At 40.8% G+C, this 27,740-nt stretch overlaps 1 long non-coding RNA gene across 1 annotated transcript; it reads right to left on the minus strand.

Moving 5' to 3' along the window:
* Positions 1–440: 440 nt before the first annotated feature.
* On the minus strand, positions 441–27,740 carry LOC123349231. The gene is made up of 3 exons (XR_006573425.1): positions 27,629–27,740; positions 8,297–8,518; positions 441–841 (listed from the first exon to the last, which is right to left on the minus strand). It is a non-coding gene; the product is annotated as an uncharacterized LOC123349231 (long non-coding RNA).

Here is a 27,740-nt window from a genome sequence, read left to right on the forward strand (position 1 = left end):
CCGGACATGCTCCGTGAGGGAGCCATGACTTTGGAATCCTTCTCTCCCTTTTGGTCCAATAGAGCCTGGATATAATGACTTTCAGAGTAGGCCACAAGGCCTAGCTTTCTTCCCAGGTGTCAGTGGAAGAAGATGCTGACTCGGGGGGGAAGGATTTTGTTTTGATCCGAGTTAGGGAATTTTCTTCTAAAATTCCTTTTTTTTAGATGTTCATCCATTGAATGATGGAAATGGCTCCTGGGTGGTAGGGATGGCAGCAGCTCCTGGAGTGTAATGAAGTGAATGAGTACAAAAGACACACAAACTTTTTGAAAAGCAATATTTAGCTAATGGAAGTCAATGGGATCCCAACCCATTTGACTTTTGCTTTTTTATTATTTTGCATGGGAGACATTTCAAAGGCAATGACTATCTGCCTAATACTTCCATCTTTTGCCCTGTAATATGCCACACTCTCCAAACTGCATTGAGTGGAAGGAAACCAAAATATATCTGCAAAGTGTCTGTCTGTTTTTAATGCATTTTTTAAAAAACTAATATCAATCCCCATTCAGTTGCAATGGGTTTTTGTTGCCTGACTCCCCAATTCAGGCCTGACGCTGGTTTTTCTATTAAAAAAAACCACACAGTGAGCACTGCAAATGGAGTGTTGTTCTGAACCCATAATCCAGCTGCTCAGGAAGATTCTGCTCCTTCCCTGTACAGATTAATTCTACCTCTGGAATAATCTAAATGTCAAAAGCTGAGGCAGGAAATGAACATGGTAAAACGTTCTTCCCATGCGTTTGGACAGCAGACTCCAATCTGTAACATCTCCTCCATTGTACTCGCTGCATGTGACCTGCAAAATGAATGAAACTTGAGCCAGTGTCCTGCTGGGGCTTTGAGACAAAATGCAGCTGCACTCCCCAATGTGGAGGTATGCCACAAAACTGCACAAAGCCCCTCCTTCCTGCACATCAAATTGTGGGCTGGCATAGCAGCTGCTTTTCCTTTCTCACGAGTATTGTGCAAGTCACTGAACGCTGCACCTTCTCCCCCGGTAACCCACCCTGTATGGAGTCAGTGCACAGGATGTGTTCATCAAGGGGTTCTCAGATACTGTAGTGCAGTGTTAAGGACCTACTCTAGTCCCAACGGAAAGTGGTGAATTTTGACCCTATAAACTCTGTGGGTTTTAGAGAGCAGGAAGCAGCACTTCATCCTTGTTGCTCGCCGTGTGTGTGTCTCTCTCTCTCTCTTTCTCCCTCCTATATACACGCTCACATTCAGAGAAGAGGCAGCCTGAGTTTGCTCCCTTTGCTTCTAATGCGGTCTGTGCCTCAGGAAACATTAGCTTTTCCAGTGAAGATCTCAGGTGTGCTGTATATTATCAGCTTCCCCAGCTAGTTAGTTAAATATATGCTACTTTTACTTACACTGCAGATGTTTTCAGAAGAAAAGGACCAATTTTTCTAAAATCTTTCATGATCAAACTGCATTCTTCAACATATGCACACATTTCTTCCTCTAATAACAAGGGCTTTTCAGCTGTACATCACTGGAATAACAGTCCTATCCAGTTACTAATTAGATAAGTGACAGATGTTCATTCCCTTTCCATCTTCCTATTAAAATTTACATTTCACTACTTTTTCCTCTGCATAGAAACATCCTTGGAATTCACACAGAGAGGGAATTATCCACCAAAACCTCAAGCACTTTGTTTCACTAACCTATATGCTGCTTGCTCTACACCGGGGTGTCAAATTTATCCTGTAAGGAAGGCAGAATTACACTTTTTTAAAATAGGATCTGTAGATAGGCAGCAAAGATAGTGCTGAATACTACCCTCAATTCATCAGGGATTACCTGCTCATTATGTAGATCAAGGCTAGGATATTGTCCAATTAGAGTAACTAAGTATTTGGGGCTGGATAATCACTAACCTAGCCATGGAGGGGAATACGGGAGACAGATGGGCATGTTAGGATTCCCTGGATCTTGTATCTGGGCCCTGTGCAGAATGCAAGGGCTGCACAGCCTCTGCTTCCTCTGCCGGCTCTCTTAGTGGTGGCGAGTAGGTGGACATCTCATTCCACTCTCCCATGTGCCAAGCGGCAGAGGTGGGTGGATGCCGGGGAGGGAGAAGAAATCCAGCTGTACGGTGCTCAGAGCTGCAGTAGGAGCAACATGAGAGAAACCAGTGGTGGAATTTGTTCAACATTTTAGATGTCTGTACACAAATGCAAGGAGTAGGGGGAATAAATAGGGAAAAACTGGAAGTCTTTGTATTCAAGCTAAATTATGATTTAATTGGCAGCCCAAGACTAGATAGGATACATCTCATGACTGGAAAAGGGGATGTAGCTTCTTCAGGAAGCACAGGCAGGGAAAAATGGGAGGAGATCTTGAGCTATACATCAAAACTTAACTTGTTCTGAGGTCCAGAAGGAGGTGAGAGGCAAACCAATCAAAGGGGGAAGAGGTAACAAAATGGAAAGGATCTACTGTAGACCACCAACTCGTGAGGAAGAGGTGGATGAGCCATTCCTAGAACAGATAACAGAAATATCCAAAACACAAGACCTAGCAGTAATGGAGGACTTTAACTAATCAGACATCTATTGGAAAAGTAATATGGCAAAACAAAAAAATTCCAGTAAACTTCCTGGAATGCATTGGGACAACTTTTTATTTCAGAAAGTGGAGGAAGTAATCAGGCACAGTCATTTAAGACTTGATTCTGACCAAGAGGGAGGAATTGGTTGTGGATCTGAAGGCGGAAGGCAATATGGGTGAAAGTGATCATGAAGTGACAGATTTAATGATTTTAAGGAAAGGAAGGAGTGAGACCAGCAGCATAAGGACAACTGATGTCAAAAAAGCAGACTTTAATAAACTCGGAACTAATGGCTAAGGTGCCATGGAAAGAGAATCTAAGGGATAAAGGAGTTCATGAGAACTGCCAGTTCCTCACATAGACAGTATTAAAGGCACAGCTGCAAACTAACTGGATGTGAAGGGAGGACAGGAAGAATAAGAGGCCAATACTGCTCTATCTGGAGCTCTTTAATGACCTGAAAATCAAAAAGAAATCCTACAAAAAGCGGAATCGTGGATGAACTGTTGAGGAGGAGTACAAAAGAATAGCACAAGAACGTAGGGACAAAATCAGAAAGGTGGGACTCATTTTGTGCTTTAGCCTATCAAGGGACATGAAAAGCAATAAGAGATTCTTTAAATGCATTAGGAGCCAGAGAAAGATGAAGGAAAGTGTAGGCCCTGTATTTAGCAGGGAAGGGGAGCTAATAATTGACATCAAGAAAGCTCAGGTGTTTAATACCTATTTTGATTCAGCCTTCACTAAAAAGGTGAATGATGACCAGATACTCAACACAACTAATATTAACAACAAGGGAAAAGGAATGCAAGTCAAAATAGGGAAAGAAAAGATTAAAAATATTTAGATTGGAGGTATTCATATCAATAGTACCAGATAAAATTCATCCTAGAATATTTAAGGAACTAGCTGAAGCAATCTTGGATTAGCAACTATATTTGAGAAGTCTTGGAGGATGAATGAGGTCCCAGAAGATTGGAGAAGGGCAACCATAATACCTATATTTAAAATGGGGAACAAGGAGGACCCAGGGAATATATAACATTAATGCCTGGAAAGATACTAGAACAAATTATTAAACAATGAGTTTGTAAGCACCTAGAGGATAACTAGGTTATAAGGAAGAGCCGGCATGAATGCATCAAGGACAAATCATGCCAAACCAACCTAACTTTGTTCTTTGATAGAATTACTGACCTAGTGGATCGGAGGGGAAAAGTTGTAGCTGTGATGTAGCTTATTTTTCGTAAGGCTTTTGACACAGTCCCACATGACATTCTCATAGATAAACTAGGAAAATGTGGTCTAGATTACCTTGGTATAAGGCGAGTGCACAATTGGTTGAAAGACCATACTCAAAGTGTAGTTATCAATGAGTCGCTGTCAAACTGGAGGGAGGGTATATCTAGTGGGCTCTCAGTCCTGGGTCCAGTAGGACTAACCCACAGTGGTCAGTCCTGGATCTGGTACTAGTCAATATTTTCATTAATGACTTGGATAATGGAGTGAAGAGTGTGTGACATTGCACCCCATAATGCTTTATAGAAATATGCTTATGAATGGAAATATGACAAATGGAATGTTTTATGCTACATATGCCAGGTAACATATCTTTGCAAAGGTTATGTTCCACTTAATGTATTCATCCTATTCATATGCATGTAGCATTTTTATATCTGAAGTTATGAGCTTTGGCTCTATGCTTGTATTTAAAGTGTTTGCTGTAGGAAACACCTAAGGCAAATCTGGCCAACATAGTGTGAAGGGATTATTCAAGTAATTGAGAGTATTTGGCTAACAGTGGACCTTGATAGACGTCCATCCACATCTGTGCTTTCCTGGGACCATTCAAACTAGCATGTGGACAGTGGTGTTGGCCTGTAAAGAACTGAGTCCTGCATGGACATGTAACTTGCCCATGTGACTCCAAAACTCCATTTTGTAGCTGTAATTCTACACAGGGGAGAGAGGGGTTTTCACCCACAAGAAAGAGACTATATAAGCCCCTGGAAAACCTCTCCATTTGTCTTCAGCTGGCTCCACCCCAAATGATGCCTGTAAGAAACTGGAACAAAGGCCAGTAACTATAGGGGTATGAGTGATGATTGAACCCAGACTAGAAGGCTAGTCTGTCAAAGAAGCTTATTGGAACATCTGAGGGTGAGATTTACTTGCATTTAGTTTCCTACTGTATTAGGCTTAGACTTTTTTGTGTGTTTTATTTGATTGGTAATTTACTTTGTTCTGCTTGTTATTACTTGGAACCACTTAAATCCTATTTTTTGTAGGAAACTAAATGCAAGTAAGTCTCACCCTCAGATGTTCCAATAAGCTTCTTTGACAGACTAGCCCAGAGTAAGTATTAATACCTGGGGTGGGTGTGGGGGAACAGTTGTGCATATCTTTCTATTATAGAGGGTGAACAATTTGAGTTTACTCTATATGAGCTTTATACAGGGTAAAACGGATTTATTTGGGGTTTGGACCCTATTGGGAGCTGAGTATCTGAGTGCTGGAGACAGGAGCACTTAAGCTCTTTTCAGTTAAGTCTGCAGCTTGTGGGGGATGTGGTTCAGACTTGGATCTGTGTTTGCAGCAGGCAAGTATGTCTGGCTCAAACAAGGCAAGGTACTGAAGTCCCAAGCTGGCAGGGGAAATGGGCTCAGAGGTAGTCTAGGCACATCAGGTGGCAGTCCCAAAGGGTTTTTTTATCCAACCCATCAGAGTGCATTTACAAAATCTGTGGGTAACACCAAGCTGGTGGGGGGGATTGGAAGCACTTTGCAGGACAAGATTAGAATTCAAAACAAGTGTGACACAGAGAATTGGTCTGAAATCTACAAGATGAAATTCAATCAAGACAAGTTCAAAGTACTACACTTAAGAAGGAAAAATCAAATGTACAGCTACAAAATGGGGAGTAACTGGCTAGGTGACAGTACTGCTGGAAAAGGTCTGGGGGTTTATAGTGGATAACAAATTGAATGAGTTAATGTGATGCAGTTGTGACAAAACTAATATTCTTGGGTGTATTAACATGAGTGACACATGTAAGACATGGGAGGTAATTGTCCTACTCTACTCACCACTGGCGAGGACAGTGTCCAGTTCTGGGTGCCACACTTTAGAAAAGATATGGACAAATTGGAGAGTCCGGTGGAGAACAACAAAAATAATTAAATTTAGAAAACCTGACCTATGAGGAAAGATTAGAAAAACTGGATATCTTTTTAGCCTTGAGAAAAGAAGACTTGGGGGGAACCCAATAACAGCCTTCAAATATGTTAAGGGCTATTATAAAGGTGATCAATTGTTCTCCATGTCCACTGAAGGTAGGACCATAAGTAATGGGCTTAATCTGCAGCAATGAGATTTAGGTTAGATATTAGGAAAAGCTTTCCAGCTATAAGGATAGTTAAGCTCTGGAATAGGCTTCCGAGGGAGGTTGTGGAATTCTCATCACTGAAGGATTTTAAAAACTGGTTGGACTAACACCTGTCAGGGATAGTCTAGATTTACTTGGTGCTGCATCAGCCTGTGTGGCTGAAATTTGATAACATCTCAAGGTCCCTTCTAACTCTCTACATTTCTATGATTCTGAGAATCTGTTCCCTTCTATCTGAGCACATGAAACTCCCTGGATTTTGGATGTAGTTGTAATGAAAGCTACCAGTTCCATTATTATTCTGACAGTTACAGCTATCAGATCTCATTGATTTGTTTCTTTGAGAAACTAGCATTTACAGATTCCTTCTGTGAGGCTTAACTGGACAAGAAGTCACTTCTAAAGCCTGTTTGCAGTACTGAAAACAAAGATACAAAGGATCCTGTGATTTGTGCACCAAGAAGCTTTGTAACTTGTTGCAAAAGTGGCCTCATGATTGACATTCATGTCAAAGCCATCTAACTGATATGCTACCATATCAGCTTGTCACACAAAAATAGTCCCCTGTTTCTGATCTTTTGTGGATCTTCAAACTTTAAAAGAGAGTTATAGTCTGACATGTAAGGCTGGATTTTCTGCTCCAGATTTGGACAAATTAGGAGGTGCCAAAGAGCCAAAAACTGGCCATAAATGGCCTAGAAAGAATTGTGCCATGACAGGGGAACCTTCCTGTTGGCCAGAATGTACCAGCTTCAGGTCCTGTGTCTGCCCTAGCCAACCCATCCATTAGCACAGGAGACAGGAAGTGGGTATAGTGGAGCTTTGCTATGCCTCACTGGCAGAGGGCCGATTAAGAACCTTCAATCCGTGGCACAAATTAGAGCTGCGCAGAAGCGGTACAGATTCTTATCAGAGCCAGGATCGACCTGAGGATCAAGGTCCTAGCAGTCTTCTGATACCGGCCTCTGGCCTCTCCTGTGCCACCCAGAGGTCAGATGCAAGACAGAATTGAGCCTATAGTCAGCGTAAATTCAAGTCCTACGTGTGCTGTGTTGGCAATATATAAATAATTACAGAAAGGTGATAGAGAAGCACTAACTTGCTGTCAACAGAAATCTGCCTCTCAATTTGGCCAATAGAAATAATTTTGTTGATTTTTTTTTCTGCATATACCTGGGCATAAGACAAATGGTCAGGTAGGGACGTGGCCGTCATCTGAGACTGTGATAGATGCAGGCAAGCTTGAACTTCCTTATGTCCTGGTCTGTAGTACAGACCTATTACTATTTACGTGTAAATGCACCATTCTCATTTTCCTCAACTGCAGAGTGGGAGCTTGCTTCTCCACTGCCCTGCACCTGGTGCAGATGTTTATCCCTGTGCAAAGTGGTATGAAATGCTGTCCATCACAATGGTAGTTCTTCATGGTTTTCTGGTCTTGCTTGCTGCCGGTTCTTCTAAGCTATATTCTCTCAAAGAGCAGGGCATGTTACATATTAATGCAGTGGTCCCCAACCTGTTTTGTCTGGCGGGTGCCAGACGACAAGCCACAGAGGACCGTGGCAGTGGATGAGCATCCGCTGAAATTCCACTGACAAGTGGCAACGTCGATAGGCATCGCCACCAAAATGCCGCCGACAAGCAATGTCATCCAGAGGTGTTGCTGCCAAAATACTGCCGAAAACTGGTGGCATTTTGGCAGTGACTCCTCTGGATGACGCAGCTTGTCGGCAGCATTTTGGCAGATGCTCATCTGCTGGCCAGTACGCGGGCACACTTAGACGCCCCGGTGGGCGCCATGGCGCCCGCGGGCACCACGTTGGGGACCCCTGTATTAATGTATGCAACTAATTTTGATAGCTAAATCCACAAAAAGCAAACTTTCTCCTTACCGTCTTACTACAATGGGGATAATAGAATCATAGAAATGTAGGACCGGCAGGGATCTTGATAGGCCTTCTATCCAGTCTTCTGCCCTGAGGCAGGACTAATTACTATCTAGATCATCCCTGACTGGTGTTTGTCTAACCTCCAGTTTGTCCACATCTTTCCCAAGTGTGGTGCCCAGAACTGGGTACAATACTTCTGTTGCGGCCTTCTCACTGTTGAGTAGTGTGGGAGCATTACTACTTTTGTCTTGCTTACAACACACTTGCTAATTCATCCCAGAATGAGGTTTGCTGCTTTTTTTTTTAAAGAATATTACATCATGGCTCATATTTAGTTTGTGATCCCCTATAGCCCCCAGATCCATTTCTACAGTACTCCTTCCTAGGCAGTCATTTTTCCCATTTTGTATTTGTGCCTACCAATTCTCTGAGGTTGCTGAAGTCAGCCTTCTTGAAGTCCTTTGTCTTTATTCTGCTGTTTCCCCTCCTACTAGTACTTAGAATCATGAACTCTGTCATTTCATGATCACTTTCATCCAAGCTTCCTTCCTCTTCCAAATTCTCAACCTAATTCTCAGTTTTCATGTGGTGTAATGTAATGAAGAATCAGGCAGCTGAAAGCTCCAGTCTGAAGCCAAGAACCTTGGGGAAAGAAAGACAAGATCACGTCCATTTAACCAAAATGCTTGGAGTTTGGTTTTACTTTATAGACTGAATTCTTTTGGGGTTAAAAGTGCCTTGCACAGTGTTTCTCAAACTTTTGTCCTGGTGACCCCTTTCACGCAGCAAACCTATGAGTGCCCCCCTTATAAATTAACCCCCCTTTTTTAAATTATTTTTATTTAACACTATTGTAAATGCTGGAGGCAAAGCAGGGCTTGGGCGGTGGAGGCTGACAGCTCATGATCCCCCATGTAATAACCTTGTGACACCCCCCCCCCCCCCCGTGATGGTGCTGCCCATGGGAGCTAGCTGAGGTCACTCAATTAGGGTGAACGGCAGACAAAATGAGGCAGACAACCCCCAAACGCTGGTGGATATTTCAATACTTAGTTTACCAAGCCAGCACAAAACAGCTTCTATAGTACCTAACTGGTTACTTAGAAATCCAAACAACATAGTTCCCTTAAAGTACCCAGCCTCAGGCCTCCGTCCAGACACACATGTCAGATATGATGATCATTACTGAAAATCTTAATTCATCATATAAAAGAAAAGGTTCTTCCAATCCCAAAGGATCAGCCACATACCCAGGTCCAATTATAACTTAGATCTTACCTAAAATACATGCTTATAGCCAATTCTTATTAACTAAGCTAAAAGTTATTTAAAAAGAAAAGAGAGCATGCTGGTTAAAAGATCAATATACATACAGACTTGAATTCAATTCTTGAGGTTCAGATACATAGTAGAGATGAGCTTGTAGTTGCCAAAAGTCCTTTTAGAAATAGCCCATAGGTTATAGTCCAAAGTCCTTATTCAGGGTGACTCCAATCAGTGACTGGGGATCTCAATCCTTATGGCTTAAGGTTTCCCCCTCTTGAAACTCAAAGCAGATTTGGGATGAAGCAGGATCATGTCCCAGGGTTCTTATACATTTCCAGCAGCCTTTTGGCCTGAGAAAACAATAGGCTTAACTCTCCTTCTCCCAAACACCCTGGCAATTATCACAGGGTAATTTATCCATTAAACAGTTCAGATACAGGTTACCACAACCTTCAAAGAGACATACAGACAATAAACTATTTCACTCAAGTATCTTCCTAAATGTTAATATTCCTTTTTTGATCTTTGAATCAAAGCTATAGCAATAGACAAGGCTTGTTTGCTTACCTCACAAGAGCTGAGCAAACACCTCCCCTTCTACCCTTACCAATGCAGACTTGCATTTCAAAGCTCTATTTATTTACATATCTTCCTAACCAGTTTCTAAAGTTCAGCCATGGGTCAGGTCAGTCTGTGAGTCAATGCTTTCTGGCCCTGTCATCTTTCAATGACCTATTATATTATACTCATAACATCCCACCCCCTGAGGGGTCACAACCCCCAGTTTGAGAACCCCTGGCCTAGCACATAGTGCACGCTGCCATTATCTAATTAGTAATAAAAATAATAATTACAGTTATGCTCACAATGATTATTTGAATTCAGGTTTCATTTGTGCTGTGTAGGTATCTTCTTTCACTTGTACTGATGCGGGGGGGGGAGTTTATTGTAGAGAGCAGCTTGAAAATGACTTTCTGTATTTTGACAGGGAGGGGAAAAATGTCATACTTATTTTGAGGTTGAATTGGATGCAGGAAAAGAATTGAGAACCTCCTGGGAGTACTGATTAGAGCCAATTATAACTTGATTGACTGACTTTGGCAATCAAATTGAGCTGGGAAATTTAAAATGCCTAGCAGAACCCTGTGTCCTCACAAGGTAGGGATTTTGCTTACAGGCACATATTTGATTGGGGAAGCTCACTCTTTTACGGATCTGGTGATGAATTGGATGTAACAATCAGCAGGGGCTTGCCTAAATTAATCCTTTTACTATAACTGAATTACATTCTGCATCAAACTCACTTCTGCTTAGGGGAATATTTAACTCTTCTGTGCAGTAAACAAAGGGAATTTGTAGTAGGAGTAGATACATTCATATACAGAGCCTGTTGTGTTGTCCTTAAGTAGTTCAGTTAACCCATGACACCCATGCATAGCTTGCATCTTTATCCGGGGATAAGAGGATAGTTGTATGTGCACATCAAGTGGGGAGATCGCCTCTAATGAATGACATAAGGAAAGCTTTGCTGATATTGAGAATATAGTAAATGTTAGATGCTGGAGCTTATTTCTCTAAAGTGAATTACTTGGATCTGTCTTGCTTGTCACAGTCTAACTGCTAATTTAATGTGCATATTGTTACAAGGAAATGTGGAGAAATATCTTGGAGGGGAGGGGATAGCATATCTATAAGACGGTGCACTACCCTCATCAGGAACTTATAGGGCTTTACAGGCAAGTAACTGTGCTGACTGTGGTATTCTCCCACTCCATTAGGGACAGCAAGGTTAAGTGAATTGCTCAAGTTCATATGGCTGCTGCAGCAGCAGCAGTAGAACCCAGATCTCTCACTATCCTGGGCTTGAACCACATGCCCACCCTGTCAGGCAGCTGGTTGTACGAAACATGTTGGGAAAGAAATCATTGTGCACGGAGGTGGCCACATTCCCCTACTCTGCTTCACAACATGTGATCATACAGCATTATAATTTACATTTCTGTAATTCCTGATTATGCCTCACAAATACCTCTGGGCGGGATATCCAGGAATCATTCCACCCACTGCTGAAAAGTAGCCAATGCTAGCGTGAAATACAAGAGCTGCTTAGCAGCATTCTAATTGGCATTACAAACCACTTTAGTACAGGAACTGAAGAATACCATATCCAATTGAAATGGTAGAGGGGAATTCAGGTAGGCAGGACGTAATTATCCACGATGGAATTTGGACAGGGTGAAGTTATACTCTACAAAACGTGCTATGGGATCTTGAATGAAGTGCCCAGGCTTCAGCTTACATACAAAAGAGATCCCTTCCAGGAACAGAATATCCTCCCACACCAGGCTGACACCTTTGATTCAGACAGACCTCTTCTGAAGAGAAGGGTCTATAAATGGCAACCTTGCATGATGAATGTGCTTCAGAAAATAAATAAAGCAGGACATTATCATAGTGTTCACCCTTAACTCTGCTCTTTAAAAAAATATTTTTAGGGGTCAAAATTGCATCCTATATTCACATAATTTGAACTCTTTAATATCCCCAACAGCATCTGGGTGGTTGTCTGATGTCGTCTTCTATACAAATGCTGAACTGACCTTTATCCTGAATAGCTTGTCAGGCCTGAACTGCTCATAGCCCAAGTAAAATGTCTTCAAGCCAGAGCTAGACTTTAGTTCTTGCACTATATTAAATTTAAGTTATATTCAACTACTGTGAAGTTCAGGTTCTCATTCTGACCCCAAAAGCAATGGTTAAAAAGGCCAGAGTTAAGGCAGAACATCATGAACATATCCTACAAGATCACCCTGTGGAGACTCTTCTGTTACACAGCCTATGCATGTGTAGTCATGCTCTCCTCACACTGCAGTCCCAAGGCTGATGACTAAAGCTTGGTAATATACTGATGATTAACAAAATAAATCATTCAATTTCTGCTGCAGAAAGCAAATTCTGAAAGTGGCGCTTGAGCGGAGTGAGAGGTGCATGACTACTGTTTGGCATAGTCTTCTATGCAAATGAACAATTCCCCTCCTTAGGAAACACGATAAAGAGGAAAATGTAACATCAAGTCAATAAGCTATGTTGAAATGCGATGAGTAGTAAGTTGCATTTACTTCATATAAAAATACTGGCGGATGAATGGATTTAAGCTTTCTAAACGTTAACCAATGTCTCCTCCTCTTCCTCTTGCAGATTATATGGTGCATTGGTAGCACACTCCAAACTTTTTCATACCAGTTTCATCTCTCTGTGGAAGTCAGTGATTTGTGTGTGGTTTTGTTTTTTTAAAAAGGCTGACCTAAAGGGTCAGTATTTTGGTATACAAGCAGAAAATAACATGGAACTCCTGCAAAGTCAGAGATAAATAGCTTTCTGCATTTGTACATACCTCCACTGCTCAAAAGTGTTCTTCAGCTAGGAAATCCATTTTCAGTTCTCCTTTTACATAACAGTTGTAATGCCCTTTAAGAGCCCTCAATTTTTGCCATATTCTCTTTTCCAGTTGCACTAGGTTCTCACTGCAATAAAAGCCTGTTTACAGAAAACTAGTGCTGATCTGTGAAGTGCTTCTAGGCAAACATTACAGGTCAAGAGTATGTGTTTCGACAGCATTGGCAGTATTCTCAAATAACAATATGATGGTTCCTGAATGTTTCATTACAAGAGTTCTTTACCCAAAGTGCGGATACCTTTTTAATATCAAGCTGACTGTGCAGATATCTGAAGAATGAGAACAAGGGGGCAGGTTGGGTTATTCTTCCCGATAGCCCTGATTCTCCACTTCACTGAACCTTGTGTAGTCAGGTACCCAGGTGCAGAGTGCCCTCAGTGCTGAGTTAGTGAAGAATTCCGACATAGTAGATCGTTACAGACTCTACACAGGTGTAAGAGACTGTCAGGCCCTTTTATGCCAAGTGAGTTGTCCTGTAATATCAGTGAACCAAGGAATAATATATTTTCCCTCCACACTCTCCTCTCCCTTTGACTCCTTTTTCTCCAATCCTGGCTTACAGCCAACATTCAATTCCTCTGTTCCAAATCCCACAATCATGTGGGGTTCCTCCCAGTTTCCCTTCTCAGCTGTGCCATTCGCCTTGTCAAACATCCCCACCCTTTCTCGCTCGTTGAACCCCATGCATGCTATCCCTGTGGTTCAGCTGCAGCCATTGACTCCCTCAGTCCCTCCATTTGCTCTTCTTTCTCCACTACTTCAAATACAAGCTCCTAAAAGGTCCCCTATATCTTAGCCCTCCCAACATACCTGCTCTTGTATTTTATCATGTCACCCCGACCCACCGCCTCTCTGCGCCACTAATTTTGACAGCTTTGATAACCCATTTGTCTTTTGTTGTCTTCTCCCTAAGCACCATCACATGCTTTTCAATGCTATGCCTTGTGAATAGAACACCTGCTGCTGTCCTCTTCAGGGTCCATTTCTATTACCCTGTCTGTAAATGGACAACTAACAGCTAGGCAAGTGGCCAGCAGAGATGACTGATCATTAATAGATCTTATTTATGTATAGCCTTTAGACAAATGTTCAACCTGCAAGTTGTAACCACATGTTCCTGTCACTGTTACCCTCTGCTCCCTCCCGCATTCTCTCCTTTTGTTTGTATAGCTATCGGTTAGGTCTTGTCTGAACTGAGATTGAGGGATAGAGCTTGTTCCCTTACTCAGTGTTTGTACAGCATGTGGCCCAAGGAGTGCTGGTCTGCTGGAGATCTCTAGGCACTAGTGTAATATCAATAAATAATCTCCCCTCTCCACCTTCACCCATCCCTCCATGGAGAAGAAAAACATGTATATCAAAATCCTGATAGACTCCTAGGTGCCCTGTACAGTGGAATTGTGGGGGAGAGGCACCTATGAATGCAATCCACAAAAGCTATTGCACTAGGCGGGCCTAAGCTAGCCAATGGGAGATGCCAATGATGGGGTGTGCCATGAGTCCCAGCCCTCTCTTGGAGATAGGGACCTATCTCTATTAGCGATTTATGAATGGAAACCCACTGCCTGGAGTCTGGTGTCTTAGCTGCCTAAGGTATTGCTTGTGGGAATGAGTTAGGCGAGGGATAGGCAACCTATGGCACGCGTGCCGAAGGCGGCACGTGAGCTGATTTTCAGTGACACTCACACTGCCTGGGTCTTAGCCATCAGTCTGGGGGGCTCTGCATTTTAATTTAATTTTAAATGAAGCTTCTTAAACATTTTAAAAACCTTATTTACTTTGCATACAACAATAGTTTAGTTATATATTATAGATTTAGAGAAAGACTTTCTAAAAATGTTAAAATGTATTACTGGCACGCGACACCTTAAATTAGAGTGAATAAATGAAGACTCGGCACAGCACTTCTGAAAGGTTGCCGACCCTTGAGTTAGGCACATACCTTGCTTCACGCAAAATGTCTGGGGAAAGAGATGCTGCCCCTGCCCACCTTGTAACCTTTATCCCAGTGGTTAAAGCCCTTGCGTGGAACGTGGAGACAGGTTCAATTCACCCCTTTGCTGGAGGGGGAGAGAGGACTTCCCATTTCATGTGCTCTAACCACTGAACTATGAGCAATTCTGGTGTGGGGCTCCCTCAGTCTCTCCAGCTAAAGCTGTTCCACTCTGGCTGAATAATGACAGACTCATTGAAGCAGAGGGACTGGACCCAGGGTCTCCCTATCTCAGGTGGGAGCCCTAACCACTGGATGATTTTTGAAATATTTATCCACAGTGGAACAGTCATTGTCACCACCACCACTTCTCCCAGACAGAGATTTTAAATGGGACCCGATCTGACAGGCAGCCTCTGAGCCTGCCTACCGGATTTGGCCCTGCATGTGACTTAGGTGCCCAATGTCCATCTTCCCTGGGTTTGTGGATTATTCTGGGCTGAGGTGGGAGATAGGCATCTGGACTCATAGAGTGAGGCAGCAGAAACAGAAAGTTTTACCCTGAAAACCTAGATGCCTACTGAGTTTTGATGAGTTTTGGGGGATCGCAGTGGAGTGTAAAACTGAGACTTCAGACACCTAAACCTGACATGTTGCCTAAGTCTGGGGTTTATGGGCCTACATTCCTTTTGTGGATCAAGGCCCAAGTGCTTAATAGTCTGGGATGACGCAGGAAGCTCCACTGAATGGAGCTATGACAATTTACACCAGCTCACTGCCCCCATGAGCCCAGGGGCGGCTTTATTTATTTTGCTGCCCCAAGCACAGCAGTCAGGGCACCCCCCGCAGCTTGCTGCCCGAGGCACGGGCTTGCCGCGCTGGTGCCTGGAGCCACCCCTGCATGAGCCACTGCTGAAAAGAGCAATTGCTGGAAAGAGAGCTCTTCCTGGAGTAGCTGCCTTGATTGAATAAGAGGATTTGGCTCTTTAGGCAGAAGAGAGAAAGAGTTAAGGCATTTTTATGGAAGGGAAAAAGAAAGTGTAAAGTTTCAATACTGATTTCTTTTAGAGCTTATCTCCGCCTTTCAGAACCTTTTTAATTTGCTGTAGGTCTGTATGCCACAGCAGACTGCAGCTTCATCCTCTACTATATTTTCTTATTATATAATTTTGAAATACTTCTACAGATGCTTACCTATCACTAAAAAGCTGTAGGGTGCATGAAAAGAGTGTAACAAGAAATTCATAGATTTTTTTTTTTTAAGGCTACAGGGACCATTAGACTAGTCTGATCTTGACGTACCAAACTTATGAGCAGCACCGTTAGTGTTAGGGGCTAAATTGTTTTGTAACGACACTGGCAGTCATTTTCAAGAGCAGGTATGTGATCAATTTGAAACACGAGTGTATGTATATGTGTGTATTTATATATAAAATCCACTACCAGAAGCACTTTATACTTGGTTCGAAGCCATTTTAACACACATTAGACATGCATATACAATAACAATAAAGCTCCTATCAGTGTACTATGTGGGCCTTCTATATGATTGAAAATATATTAGATCTCTCTAGAAGACACATAATTTTCCCGCTTTCTAAGCAGACTTTTCCAGGGACAATGATTGTTGTCCAATGTGTTGGGGTATAGTTTAAGGAAGGCTCTCTTTTTAAAGAGGTGAATGTTGTTGTGATATCTATATGTGATGAAATTCATTTAAGAAATATCTGGATGAACTTGCAAGGAAATTTGTCCCATAATTGGTTCAGTCTACTAGCTCTACTTAGCTTTACTTAGATTTTGAATATCCTGAACCATATTTTTTTTAAAATATCGATTTGTCTCCCCTTACATTTTCCTAAAAATGAATTTCTGCCATTTCAGAAAATATTAAGGGGCCTTTCTGAACACAGAGCTCCTGTATGTGGTTTATATCAAACATCTGTTTTACCTGCAGATAAGTGATATTTTTAGCTCTTTAAGGTTAGTCAGATAACGTTGGCTTGCTGTAGAGAACCCTCAAGCAAACTAGTGAGAGAGTTGCTACATAACAGGAAAGCAATTTGTCAAATATCATAAGCAAATATACAATTTATAATTTTAAATTTTTTTGAAGGATTTTGATTTCTAGGATGGGAAAATTACTTATGGCCTTGATTTAGCAATGCACTTATGCACATGCTTAAAGTTAAGAATGTGCGTAAGGCCATTTCAATGTACTAAAGCACTTAATTGCATTGTAAGTCCCATTTAAGCATGTGGTTAAATGGGCCTTAAGCACACACTTGAGTGCTTTGCTGAATCTGGGCCTATAAGTAAGTCAAAAAGTCCTTTCTGCACATGACCCAGCTTGTAATGCTGTATTCTTGATAGCAGAGTATTGCTTGCTAAGTCCCTAGTCCTGTGTGGGTGCAGGAGTCTGCTTTTGTGGGATTCATTGCAGAATAAGGGCCTAAAACATGGAGATGTTTCATTATAATGTGGCTTATCCATCCTTGTCATGTCTTTCGCAATTCACAGTTTGCTTTTCAAAGTTTTAAAAATGGCTCATGGTAATAGAGGAAATAAGTGAGGGAGTATACATGAGGCAGCTCCTTTGCAGGAATTCTGCCTGTACTGTACCCTTTAGCATAGGTAAGATTTTTAAGCTTTGTGTCATTTATAGCAGAGAATGTAATATTTGGAACAGAGCTTTTAAGGAGGCTTGTGATAAGGTGTTATAAAAACAGGATTTGATTAAAAAGGTACACATCCTGCAAATGCATATAATCCAGTGTGACCCTTAATTCATTGCTATCAAGAGAATTTAATTTGTACAGCCGCAAAGAAAAATGATTCATGGATTGCACAGCAGTTGTCTATGCACACCTGAGAGGAATTAGCAAAAACAAAAAAAAGAGATTATTTTTAGTAGTCAGTGTATGCACAACAAATAGTGGGCTAAAATTGAAGAAAAGAAAAAAATAGGCTAACTAGGAGGAAGTACTTTATCAGATGGTGTAATTGGCCTCAGTGATAATCTTCCAGAAGAGGTGGTAGCAATATCAATGGTGTTATACAAGGCAAGATGAGAGAATGAATTAATAGGGATTCTGCAATGATCTGTTCATGCTATCCTGAAGCTTATGCAGGGAGATGACCAAAGGGGTCCTTCCCACTGCTAATGTCTCTTAGAACAGCCATGCCTTATCACCTACTGAACTTAAAATACACTGTTTATATGCATGCTTTCAGACAGTGCTAAGGACAATACTGCATAGTAAAGAGAGCTTTCCAGCCCAAGACAAGTCCTGGTTTTGCATCAGTCAGTGCAAATCATTTTGTTTTATTACAGGCTCTATCTAGCAGACATGGGGGATGGAAAAGAGGCAGTTTGTACTATTTAGTGAGAAAGTATATTGGTATTTCATAGAGGCTAAATAAAATGCCATTACACAGGCTGTCTGCCACATTAATTACTGGGGTACACTTTAAATCCCTTTCCCAGTACTCCTCTGAGAGTTAGCTAAGTGGTTCTTACTAAAGCATTAGGAAATTCTGAAGTATTTGAGTATCAGGCAATGCTTGTGTGCAATGAAAATAATACATAATGCTACATTTAGCAGAAATTATATATAACACTAAGTGCCTGAATGTTTATCTTATTAAATAGCTGGGAATGGACCTGAAGAAGAGCTCTTTCTAAGCTTGAAAGTTTCTCTCTCTCTCAACAGAAGTTGGTCCAATGAAGATATTACCTCACCCATCTTTTGTCGCTCTACTACCCTAGGACCAACACGGCTACAATAACATTGCATACATTAATAGATGGCTGTCACACAGCCATACTTAATTCTGATGCAATAGCTCAATTATAGTAGATGTTACATAGAATCAGCTACCTAAATACAAAAAAAAGCCATAAAGTATCAGCAAAAGAAACCTCATGGAAATAATTAAAAACAAGGACTCTGTACATTAGGGAAGCAGCCTAGAGACAGGGCGGTGGGTTACGTTGTTGTCGGTGTTGTGGTAGAAACTAAAGACTCTAATGAGGATGGGGCCCCAATGGGCCGGTTGCTGCACAGATACAGATCAATACAGTCCCTACTCCAGTGAGCTTATGCTCTTAAATGACCAAGTGGGCCTCTTCTATCTCACTTTTCTGTGACTATCATGACTTTTAGGGTCTGCTCCTGCCACAAGGCCTTCCCTGCAGAGCTCAGTGTTGGGTCATGGACTCAGGTTTCCATGATGCAGGAAGCCTTTCAGTTAAGAATGCAACTGCTTAAGTGTGCTGCTCATTAGCAATACCTTAAGCACACCTGTGCTGTTAAAGGCCCTGAACAGGGGGAGGGAGGGCTGCCACTGCCTAAGAACCAATTCTTCAGTGTTGTTACAAGAGGTAGATGAGAAAAGAGGAGTAATGTTTAGTTGCTGTGTGAAGGGATGAACAGGCTTTAATGGTTCTGTTTTAGAAGAGGAGAGAAGCTGAGACAACTTGCTGTCCTGTAGAGAAGCGAAAGAAGAAAATGTTTCTTCACAAGTAAGTGACCCCACGTTCTGAATTGTTTGAGCCCACGTGCTCTGTGCATGCAGAAACCATCACAATTCCATGTGCCAAGGGGGATGTATCTATCCAGACACATAGCAAACATGTTCTCTACCAGTGCAACTCCACTCATGTTAGCTGTAGTATAGACAGGGCACAAATGACTTTACCAGCAGGGTTAGAAAATAGGGTAAAAATACCTGCTTTCTCCCTGTGCTACAATGCTCATTGCTTCTACCACCAGTGTAGAGCTATATGACAAATTTTTCATTGTAGATACAGTCATGGTGGCTGGAAGGTCCTTGTGATGGCTGACCACTGCTTATTTTAAAGTTTATGGGTTCAAGTCTGTCCCCACAGAAGCGAATGAATTCAATTTGCCATTGATTCTAATGTGAACAAGAAGAGGACCTATATTTACTGTTTGCCTTCATTCTATAGTTTATGTTGACACCTCTTTCCTATATAACCTTCCTCTCTTGCAATCTAATAGGAGCTGTGCATTTCCCTGAAAGAACATGAATTTGTTTACTCATGCAGTTCTCCGTGTTTCTACTTTAGCTGAGGAGCAGTCCATGTTCTGTTTCTGTAACGCTGTTCAGCAGAATAAGTTTCCTGTAAAAAAAATTTTTAACCCAGCTGGGTGACTATATTGCTCACTGGTCTCAGTAAACCAAGCATATCAGACTAAAGCTTGCTAAATGATTGTTTGTGGTGTTGGACAAAACCATTATTCCAAATACTTCATTGGAATGAGTGTGAGAAGAGACAATGTACTGTAAGTCTGAACTAGAGTGACAGTGAATTTCTGATTCTATTAGAAGTTGTACAAGTGCTTGTTGCATTCACTCCTTTGGTGGTTGGTGTTTCAAAGTTCTGAACTGTCTTTTCCCGAAGCCCACCAAATAGCTTTTTTGGGTTTTGATCGATACATCAAGTCATAAGGGTAATGTGAACTCACTGATTGCTTTGACAATTGGTTTAAAAAAAAAACCCAAAGAGAAACAGCCCTTGATTATTGCCTGATTCATGGATCATGCCATTGCTATACATGCAGTGAGTTTTTACATATAAAGATGTTCTAGTGTGATTTACTATGGATGATAATACCATAGAACAAGCTGCTGAACTGCATTATTTAACATCCTTTTCATAAAGTTTATTCTGCCCTGTTATATTTTTGCTCTCCTATTACTAGCATAGAAACAGCCGGCAGATTGTGGATTGCTTCCTTCCTTATTCTCCATTGTTTTTTTGCCTTGATAGCGTATATTGTATTTTTTTAAAACGAGATTTCACTACAGGTAGCACATGTAATACTTCCCATTTTCCCCCCCCTCACTTCTCTTATGTAGGCCTTTAGCAATGTGAATCCTAATTGTACTGGGATAAAATTATTTTGCAGTCATTAGCCCACTCAGAAAGGAATCTGATTCATTTATTTTAGACTCAGGAAACATGATTTAAGGTAATTATCCAGAGTTTTTCTTCACTCAGCACTACTGAAGTATTCTGCCCTTCCAGCCAAAGCCTTTCAAGATGGAGAGGAAGAGTAGAATATAATTTATCCTGAAGTAAAAATCAGATGTTTCTGTCAATTCTTGCTTCCCAGATTTTACAAGCTCTGTAAATTAAGTGCAATAGATAGTGTTGCTGCCTGCCTGCTTTTGACAAGGAAGTCAGGATTGATGGACATCAGTATGCCACTGGGAACTTAACATTAATTGAAGTTCTGGTGACTAATCCATTACTTTGTCCTGCTTCATGGATCCTGACTTAATAGGCATTCCTATAATCAGAAATTCATTCATGCAGATGTGGCCAAAGCTCCCATTAAGATCAAAGTAATCAAATTTATTTTCTTGACCTGTTGGGTACACTGCAGGCTCAGAATTACCAATACAAGTTGACTACTGCTTGAGAAATAAAATCATGAGCATGCACCATTATTAAAGCTGCCAGGTCTTATCCTGGCATAAAACAAGACACTGCTTTGTTGATCTTACAAATGAACATGTAGGCATTCTTTCTTACATGTACTTAGTTTATAAATGCTTAAATTGGGAACGCAAGACAACCTGCAGCCCAGGCTTGTCACTGACTGTAGGCTCTGGAAACTGCCTGTTTTCACTCCATCTGCCTTTTTGCACAGAAGAGGGGGTATGATGTATTTACTTGGAAAAGCTAGGAGAGATGCACTTAATCCCAATTCATTTGCTGAGACAATCGTAATCCAACTATGTGCAAAATGTGCTGAGAGAGTGTGGTAGTGGAAGCCTCATAGATGTATGGGCATACAATTGTTGAATCTGAGCAGCCTTAATATGGATTGCTTAATCACTGAGTGGCACTACTAGTATTAGTGTAAATCAGACGTAACTCCATTGGCAGGCTTATACTGGGCTAGCAAATAGCCTTTCTCTACGCGTGTGTGTGTGTGTGTGTGTGTGTGTGTGTGTAAATAATCTTAACACTACATTGAAGGTCAGGTAGATGGCATTTCTAAATCTATTGCTCCCTTTTTCATTAGTTTCATGCCAACATCACATCTTAGTGAAGGTGTCTTTTTTTTTTTTTAGGTGAAACATTTTGATGAATCTTAACTTAAGCTAAACTTTCAATTGCTCATGTTAGGGCTCTCTATCGTTAAATGGAGATATGCAATGTTGAGTGTATTAGATTTTACGGGGAGGAGGGTGATTCAGCAATCAAGTGGGGATTCAAGATATTTGCAATATTGTACTAAAGTTTGATGAAATTTTATAGGAGTGGAACCAGAAATAGTGCTGCTTCTGTTTTCAACTGAAATAGTAACTTGCAATGATCACACCAATGTGGGGCTATGTATTAAATATTGTGCAGAACATTCTGAGCTATCATTTCAGTCGCCTTCTCAGATTTCACAGGTTTTATTGGAGAATAAATTAGTAATGTTCAAACAGTAGAACTAGGTTTCATCTCAAGGATGATACCACATTTATAATGATAAAGCTGGGTTTTCCAAGGCACCTTAGAGAGTTAGCACCCAACTCCCCTTGACTTTCAGTGAGATTTGGGTTTCTAACTCTTAGGTGCCTTTGAAAATCCCAGCTGAAGGGTATGTCTTCACTACAAAATTAACTTTGTGGCCAACCCAAGGTGTGAGCAACCACACTGCAAATGCATGTCCCAGTTACGGGGCATGTCTCTACTGTAATCATACTGTGTGATTTGCAGCTCATGCAGATGTGTAGCGCAGAATATCCTACATATGGGTGAAATCATTCGCAAAAGTCCCAGTGACTTTAATAGGCCAAGAGGATATCATCTACTGAGGGAGAGGGGGGAGGTGTTTTTATGGGGGGGGAGGGCAATTGTGCATGTGTGTGTGTATTATGTCATTAAATGGTTCATCAAATGTTGGCATAAGTGTATCGGCATGAAAGATGCATGCTAATTGTATTAAAACAGGGCAAATAGTATTAAGTACATAGAAAGTATCCAGAATGCATATAAACCAGTAAATCTGCTTCATTTTCTTATTAATGTAATTCTCATAATTGAAATATTACTCATTTTCTGTATGATTTGGACACCCTCTAGATTTCATTAAATGCTGATATGCTTGCCATGTCTCAAATAAGATTTGTATCTTCCCCCCTGCCCTCCCCTCGATCCTTTTTTCAACAATTTTTCCAAAGTGGAAGATGCACCCAATAGTGTTTGAGAAACTTTTTCAAGCTGTTGTTTTGAATCAGTTTAAACAAGTTCAAATGTCCTTGGTTATGACTGTCTGGCATCCATCCTAAATGCCTTGATGATATGATGTATCATGTCTCTCAGACTTCCCTTAATAAACCTTAATCCTTTTAACCCATATTTATCAATTTTCAAAGGTGAACTAAAACCACAATCTTCCTTCCATAGATTGATGCATTCTAAGGCCAGAAGGGACCATTGTGATCCTCAGTCTGAAATGTGTAATACAAGACATAGGACTTCTCTGAATTTATTCCTGTTTTTGAAGGGTTAATAGTCTTAACCCTGTCATTACAGAGGCTTTAAATACACACCATTGCTATGTATATATTAAGGTAGCACCATCTATAGGAAAGCAAACTATAAACATGTCACTGAGCTAGGGTGAAGCTGCTGTGGGGAATTTACTTTCACTTTCCTGATACTTGTGCATACAACTCTCAATCATAAAGCTTTGTTAAAATAGATTTGTCCACTTAATATACAGAACTGTAACTTGGATAAAGTCACCTACAAAAGGACTTGTGCCTCCTTTGCTTCCTTAAGATGGTCTGTTATAATTTTTATTTATTAACTATTAATTATTTAAGATACGGATTTTTTTTTCCCCCACACCTTAGAAATATCAGGAAATGTCAAGTCTGGTTTTCCTGGATTTTATTGTGGTGTGAGCTCTCTCACTTTAACAAAGGCTTCCTGTATTCCAAACACCCGGCAGCCACTGGAGTTAACAAAAGCAAAGCAAAAATGGGAAAAACCTCTTTTGTTCAGTTATTCAGCTTTTCCCTCTGACTTTTGTAATATCATCATGTTACTAGTTCTTCAGTCTTCCCAACTGGGCAAAATCTGGGTTTCTAATATGGAAAAATAAGCATATGTATTGTAAACACTTTAGGCTGCCTTTGCATATCATGAAGAAGCAAAGAGGAGCACAACTGTTTGTTTCAAAGCAGTCATTTCACCCACGTTGCGAGTTCTGGAATAGAAAGGACTATTAATCCAGTAATTTAAAATTATTCAGTTTTAGGTAATTTAGAGGAAGCCCTGAACAGCTTGTGTCTCTGAATATCATTGATAAACTTCTCATCCATTTTCCTGTTAAATATTTATGTACTCCTAAGGGTCTGGATCAGTAGCTCTCAACCTTTCCAGGCTACTGTAGCCTTTTGAGGTATCCAAGACACTTCATTTAAAAACTACTTGCTTACAAAATCAGACCTAAAAATACAGAAGTGTCACAGCACAATATTACTGAAAAATTGCTTATTTTCTCATTTTTACCTTATAATTATAAAATCAATTGGATTATAAACATTGTAATTGCATTTCAGTGTATCGCGTATACTGAACAGTACTGTGTACTGACTTCGCTAGTGCTTTTTATGTAGCCTGTTGTAAAACTGGGCAAATATCTAGATGTACTCCCTGGAAGACCTGTGTGTTGAGAACCACTGATCTAGACCGTAGTCACTGCCCTGCATTGGGGAAAGAGCAGATGTCCGCCACCCCAATAGTATACCAGGCAGATTTAAAAAGAGGTCTTATTAAAGAGTTAGGGTAACCCATCAGCTAGAAGAATGTCATTGCTACCACATTTTGGCACTCACCTGGTGGTCATCACCAGAGTGGCTATAGATGCTGGAAGTGGTGCACTTCCTCTGTCTCATGTAATGTTTCAACATTACTGGGCATCCAATCTAAAAAAATCATAAAATCCCAAAAAGGGCCATAACTCATAGAAACCTAATCTAATTTTGATGAAAACTGGCAGAAAGCATCTAAGCACAATTGATAATGCAACTATGTACTCAAAATAGTACTGTTTTGGAAAATTTAGGAAATATTTATCCCAGGTGATATTTTGTATGCATTTTCCTGTACTTGTTTGCCTTAGCTTAAAGAAGAGTCTGTAGCTTGTTTGCACCCTAAGGTCTTATATGGTATCTCCTTAAGGTACTGACATTAATTTCTAAAAGTACTTATTGTTTTCATAGAACTTAACTACGTGAACTGTGGCATAAGTAATCTTAATTCGCCTGTATGGCGAAATGCTCCCACATTCAGAAATTGGTGTCTTCAGGTGAGAGATCAGGACAACATATCAGCTTGAGGAAATTTGCAATGTAGACACATTTACAAATATAGCAGTTACTCCAGTTATTTTCATCCAGAATGTAACCTAGTTTAGCAAAGTGTGCAGGTCAGAAGTAAATGGGACAAGGGAGCACCAATGCTTTTGTCAGAAGGTAGCTCAGCTGACTAATATCCCCAGCACAAATGGTCTTAGTCATAATGCTTAGTGTAACCCGAATGTTCTCGTGTGTGTGTGCGCGCATTATGATATGGGAATGGTATGACAGTTCATCATTCTTAACCTAAACTTATAACACCCTGAACTGTCTTCTAATAAGAAGGGCTCTTTTTTTCTCACCAGTGACTTGATTTTACAGTTAATGAAAACCCGAACCCTGGTATGGGTTTTGTTTTTGTTGTTTTGTTCACTAATTATTATATCAGCAAGACTAATGTAAGTGTCTTATACGCATCTGGATCCTATAGTACTAATAGACATGTGGACTTTATTCTCAACGGAGAGCCTGGGATTGGGAAGTCAAAGTGTGTGAAAAGTTTGCAATACAGTAGGTTGGTGACAAGTACATTGGCTCATCCTAGATTATACAAATACTGAATTTAATACACCAGCAGTTGTACTGTGGCTGTTGAAAACATTTTCCTGTTGAGGTCCATGCCAGTCCTACGTTTCTATGATTACATACAGTAACAAATTCTTTAGTTAGAATTTTGTATGAACTGAGGTCCCATCGTAGTGACCACTATAGTTCACTTACCTGGTCAAATCTGAGCGTGAAAAGAGCAATATTATACAGTTCACTAAACTGTATAAAAGTAAATTGATGATATACTCTTAGTTCATAAAACTGTTTTGAGTATAAACACTTCAATATAAGGAGATATGTAGTTTGTTTGGGGGTCTCTTGGTTACAACACCAAACTGCTGAAATTACATTATGCTCTGTTGTAAGGAAACTTTAAATCCTTATTTCAAGCCATCTCTGTGTAAAAAGAGTTGGCTACACAATTGCCTTATTTCAGATTAAATCATCTGTGTGTGTGTGTGTGTGTGTGGTTTTTAATAGTATGGAGATATTCTGATTCAAGACTTGTATGACTGCCTCCCCCAGGACCTCCCTAAAATGAAGTAGCTCTATCTTTGGGCTTGCCTGCAAGGGGACATCCAGGAAGATTAAGCCAAATTAACTTAAAGGTGTGAGTTTGAAGTGGATTGGTTAAACCGTATTAAACTCTTGTGTGAACACTCTCTTTCAGAATTAAAGGGCTCTTTAGCTTAATTCACAGTGTGATAGCCCATTGACATTTACACATGAGTTCTGAGCCTGAAAAGATTGAGAACCACAATCTTATATGGAGTCAATAGAGGTCCAGGGCACCATGCTGGAGGTTCTGAGGACCTCTTGGTGACTCTTTGAGTATTAGCTCTTCATAAAGAGTTAAAAGTATTTTTTTCTTGCTTCTTGTGTAACTTTTGATATGATTTTCCATCTCCCCATTAAAAGTTTCCCTTAGTCACTTGTTGTTTAAACAAACGATCCTACATGGTAGGTGTATGGCAAGTTTTATTAGCAATGTTATGATCTTGATAACTTGACATGGATTAAAGTCTCATACAAACTGATCTGTGAATGAGTCCTTCATTGAACCTAGTTGTAAGAGACAGTTAATGGATCACACCTAAAATGAAGCCTAAGAGTCTGCACCGAAAATATCAGCATGTGGATATGGTGACTAGGTTGGCCAGGGGTGGGGAAGCAGAATATATGGAAACTGAGGGGGGGAGGGGAGAGAGGGAGAGAACAAAGCAAGAAAGCCAATCAGTAGCCTGTGAGCACAGTGTGATCTTGAGAAAAGCTAGACAGAGAGAGCTTTTGGGTCTGTTGGCTAAAGAGGCTTAGGTCTGTACTCTAAGAAACTGCTCCTTTTGGTTATGGTTCCTCCTGCATTCAGAAGAGCAGGACTTTGTCCATTCCTTGTAAATAAACAATATTGCATTTGAGAAATACCTGTCTTCATCAATTTCTGCTCAAACTGGAACATTCCCAGAGCCCCAAATTTGACTGGCTGCTCGAATTGAAAAGAGTCAACAGCAGTTGCAGTAAGACTACAAATCTCAAGTGTTCTCTCTTGCTCCAAGTTTTTGGTTATTGCCCTGACTGGTTAAGCTATGAGAATAGGAAATGTTTCTCTAACTATGTTGCTGTCATTTTAAAGGAAGTTTGTTACTCAGGGTCCTGATGCACTCCCATGCACTGTACAGCGCCTGTGAAGAGAAAGCGCCAACAATGTTGAAGGCAATTTAAAGCTGGGGTTTCCTGAGGCTTGCTTTAAAGGGGATGTTCTGGGGGCAACCCAAGTCTTCCCTGAAGTTCAGTGAACCTTGTTTTAATGTTTGTGTAAATTTTAGGGTATGTCTACCACTTAACGCTACAAAGGCACAGCTGTGCTACTTCGGTGCTTCAGTGTAGACACTACCTGTGCCAACCAGAATGATTTGCCTGTCAGTGTAGGGAATTCACCTCCCCAGCAGGTGGTAGCTAGGTTGAAGGAATAATTCTTCTGTTGACCTAGCACTGTCTACACTGGTTGGTATAGGTGGATTTTTCACCTGAGAGGCATAGCTATATCAATGTACATTCCTAGTGTAGACCAAGCCTAAGTTTGAAACTGGGACCACTTTCACATAACCTAATCGTACTCAACTTTTTGCCATATATAGAGCAGAGTACTTACAAATGAAGTTCCATAAATGGTGTCTGTGACCTATACACTCTCCCTCCTTAATTTGATATTAGTATTTCCTCTGTTTATGTAATAAAATGCTGCTTAGACACTGAAATTCTTG

Source organism: Mauremys mutica, chromosome 14 (assembly GCF_020497125.1).
Source record: "Mauremys mutica isolate MM-2020 ecotype Southern chromosome 14, ASM2049712v1, whole genome shotgun sequence".
Lineage (NCBI taxonomy): Eukaryota > Metazoa > Chordata > Testudines > Geoemydidae > Mauremys > Mauremys mutica.